The sequence below is a fragment of the Apostichopus japonicus genome, chromosome 17, assembly GCF_037975245.1.
Source record: "Apostichopus japonicus isolate 1M-3 chromosome 17, ASM3797524v1, whole genome shotgun sequence".
Taxonomy (NCBI): domain Eukaryota; kingdom Metazoa; phylum Echinodermata; class Holothuroidea; order Aspidochirotida; family Stichopodidae; genus Apostichopus; species Apostichopus japonicus.
In genome coordinates this window covers 27700256-27704887 of record NC_092577.1, presented here as the reverse complement: position 1 = coordinate 27704887, position 4632 = coordinate 27700256, and positions in this window count along the sequence as shown.

Below are 4632 nucleotides of genomic sequence, written 5' to 3'. Positions count from 1 at the left end.
GCCAAAAATGTCTTACAATCTCAATTTTCAGACAGAAAAGTTTCAAAATTGATGTGGTGTTCAAATTTTTTTGGGCGGTGAGGTTACAGAGCGGTAGGCTGCTAGGATGCGCTAACGAATTTTTCATGAGCAAACCCCTCACCCTTCCAAAATCCTGGATCCGGCCCTGCATCAAACAGTGGTGACGGAACGGGAGGGGATTGGGGGCTAAAGGCATTATGATTTTTGTATCATCTCAACTCATCTGATATGTAATACCATATTTCATAGATTGTTTTTTTCTCATCAATTGAGAAATTGCAGACATGAGATCCATATTTTCAGGCTAGGTACATGCAGCTTAGAATACTCGGGAAGTGCCGTTTCCGGCCATCTGGGGGTTTGTAAAGCCAAAAAATTTCTTGTACGCTCCGCGCCAACCGATGATGGCGCTCCGCTTAGATAGTCTTACGTTCAGGCGCGGCTGGACCAGTCAGATCCCCCCTGTCACAAACCCTGCATCCGCCTCTGATATGTCATTGAATATTCCACAAAACTACTTACTTTATGCCCACGAAACTGTCGAAACATGTTTTTCCACTACTGGTAGAGATATAAAATATTGGTAATTCTGAAATTCCTGCAAACATGCGGCTATGCCTGTTCACTACTCACTACTGTATCGCCTTAAAAAATGATGAGTGGAAATTATTTCTCCAGGACCATATCGTATCGTGGGTATTGAGTGCGTCTGATATACGAACGTACGTAGTACGTCTATGATGATATGCACTGTACTGTACTGATAAAAACATAGGTGAATTTCACTCCATGGGAGTGATCACTGAGCACATTCCGGTATAAGAGTGAATTTCCACTCCATTGGAGTAAATCTTGACTCCTAATAGAGTTATATTCACTCATATTAGGAGTGAGGGATAACTCCAATAGAGTTAAATTTCACTCTTAATTTGAAGTGCGCCGAGTGATCACCCCAATGGAATGAAATCCACTCATTTGTTTTTAGAGTGTTGCTAGATATATGAAGAAGAAATTTACATACCAATACATGTTATCGGTCATCGATTGGCACAAAAACCCAGATTCTGATGACAGCTGCCTCAAAAAACCCAATAAATGGCCTAATTAGCACCGAGCCACCAATTTGGACCATTACCGAAACATCGATGCGTGTTAGTCTTCCATCCCCTTCCTCTAATGCTATTTAAGTCCACATGTGGGCATATCCTACAAACCTACCGGTAGCCCACAGGGGTTTGAGTTAGGAGAAAGGCCTTGACACCTTGAAACGACAAATGATGCCAATTTCCCTCAAGTTAAAAGTCTGGCTGAGTTGGCAAGGCCAGTCAGCATGAAAGAGAAATTTTTTTTTGGGCATTTCTGTCACCAAAGTTGCACATCTTTTTGGTTGCTATTTTGCCTCACAGGTGCCATCTCCTGCGATCTGGGGGGTGCTGAAATCTCAAATTTTCTCTGTACGCTCCGCGCCAACCAAGGTGGTGCTCCGCTTAGATAGTAACCTCCGGCCCCCCCACAAGAAAGAACAGCCCCCCCATGGCCCCCCCACTCAAAAAATCCTAGCTACGCCACTGCTACACACATAGGCAGTTTTGAGGCCGTTCATCCTGGAACATGCATTTTCATGCTCACTGATATGATGTGATATCTGCTCTTTGCTTTACAAATTCGAACAGGCGTGTAGCGAGTAATTTCCCAAGGGAGGGGCGAAGCCTGTAGGCAAACTATCTAAGCGTAGCACCACCATGAGTTGGCGCGAAGCGTACAAGAAAATTTTGGCCGAAAATGCCTCCCAGATCGCTGGAAATGACACTTCCCAGGCCTTGTAAGTTGCATCTAAGCATTGTCTATTTTGAAATTACTAGCGATATCATAAAGAAAATTTGCTCGGGGGGGGGGGGGGGACGGTCGCCCTTTCCCGAAATGCGTCATATTCCCCGACGACTCGGTCGAGTTCAAGACCAGCCACAGTTGGTTCCATTATTCCATAGCACAATTGTACAATTGTTTAAGGCGTCCATACACACACACGCGTTATGATAGACCATATATAGTATATATATATATAGATACATTAGTGAGAGAGGAAAAATGGAAACGTCAAAAATGGAGTTGTCGGTGTAATTAAGGGGTAGGGTGAGGCGCACGTCCCCTCCGTGATCCTCGATCTGTCACTGGCTACCCTGTGTTTATAATAGGGATCAGTGCTGTAATTATGACTGTTCCTCTTTCTCTTCCCGAGGTCTTGGCGTTTATCTTCTACTCCTTCCTTTTCTCCCTTTTCTCTCTTTCTTCTTTTCTTTTCCCTTCCTTCCTCTCCTCCTTTTCTTTCTTCCCCTCCTTTCCCTTTTTTCTTCTTTTTTTCTCTCCTCTTTTCCTTACCCGGGGGGGGGGGGGGGCGCCCCCAACGCCCCCCTGGATACGCGCCTGCTATGCTTATCCAAATGACGTGAGCCTCACACATTTTGGTTGCTATGCGAAATAAACAGGCAAAACAAGTACAAATTTGTTACTTTCAATTTATAATTATCATTAAGAATATTTAGTCACATCTTTTTTATCCTTTCATGGTTGAATGAGCATTTGCACTGAGTCAATAAATTGATGGTTACCTATTTGGCAAGACTAAAATATGATAAATCTCTCTGTTGGCCTTACATCAGTTATGTTATCTTAACTACATAGATACACTGGGAAGCCAACAGCTTCTTGAAAGTGATACACAAAGGGGGAAAATCGAAAAACCAACATCTCAACTTGAGGAAACAGGCAATATAGAGCCTATATTTACGCCTTCACGTATTGTGTGGGCCTATGTTAGGATACACATGAGTTGTGTGAGTGTTCTATCCAAGTAACTGTAAGTTACAAGCTAGTGTCAAATATCACACGCTGAGACTTGTAGAATCCTTACTATAATTTGGCTAAGCTTATAATTGTTTGAAATCACTTTTCTCAGTCGTCTGCTGCTCGATTAGACTACAATTTTCGGAAAAGACATAATTTTTTTTTCTTATTGTCCTAAGGGGGTTTAGTTTTGGTATAATTGTCGCGTTTTGGTAACTTAAGAATAAATCATCTTGAAATATCCATTACAGATTGTTTTTCGCATCGTGAGCTTTGTGTCTTAGCAGATATTTGCGCTCCTTCGTCGACGTAGCGCTGCGGTATAAAAGTTGTTTAAATGAAACGAAGTTGTACAGTTTGTAGATGTAGGCCTACACGCCACGGCAGTAGCGGGACAATTAGTAAGTGATTGGTGAGTTGTGTGATCGGCCCTTCAATTTGCAAGTGAACATGTGCCTCAAACAGTGAGCGAATTATGTTATTCTCGGATTCGGTGTGACCGGGAACCGTACACACACTATCCTTAGCCTAGCCTAGAGGTTACACTGTTACACTTGGCGCTGTTCATGTACGCACGGTACGGTAGGCTATATAGTATATCCGAACCTGGCAAAGCCTTGGCCTAATGTTTACACCTGGTGCTGTTCGTGTGTAACGTGGTGATGTTCGTGTGACTACGATTGGTGAGTTGTGTGATCGGCCCTTCAGTTTGCATTCAAGTAATGTGCCTCAAACAGTGAGCAAATTATTCTATTCTCGAATTCGGTAGACCTGGTGCTGTTCGTACGCACGGTAGCACTGCAGGTTGGCTATCCTAACTTGACATAGGCCTAGCCTTGGCCTAATGTTACACCTGTTGATGTTCGTGTGTAACATGGTGATGTTCGTGTGACTATTCTTAGCCTAGGTCTAACGTTATTTGCATTTAAGTGAACATGTGCCTCAAACACTGAGCGAATTATGCTATTCTCGGATTCGGCGTGACATTGACGTCACTGTACACACTATCCTTAGCTATTCTCGAATTCAGGAATTCAGTGTGACCGTGACCATTTTTAGCCATAACCATATGGGGTTAAATGTTCTACTGAAAAATCTTGCATAAAAAGCTTTGTAGTTTTCAATGGTATACACAGTAAGCTATGAACAGTAAATGCTTAGTGATAGCCACAGTAAAGAGACAACATGTTACTGACTACTGTATTTAGCTTGACAGGTACCAAATTTCACCTGTTACATTACCTGAAGGGTGCAGACTTAGTTGCAGTGAATGTAGATATATGTTCTCATTTGTTACATTGTCTGAAGGATGTAATGACATCTTTGTCATTACATGACAAAGATGTAATATTAATATGTAATATTGGTCATGAAATATTGGTCATGAAATATTGGTCAAAAAATTGACCAATATTTCACCGCCTCCCTGCCACAGGCACTGCCCCTAATTCTATCTAATAATGCCTCTTCACCTTTCAATCGGTACAATTTTACAAAGAGCAGCCATAGTTACAGCCATAACTATACAACCACAGTATATTGGCATATTTTATATACGGGTATATCTGCTAGTATAGGTAATTGCGATTGTACATGATTCTAACTTCCCGTCTTTGGAAAGGGTTGAGCAAGTTGTTGGACATCGATTTGAGTTGGTGTTTACTATCATTTTGTGTCTTGAATACCACATACGATTAAAGTTTTACAGAGTCAAGTAACGTAATTACACAGAGGTGTATTGAGAGTTGATGTTGATTATTATGAGTG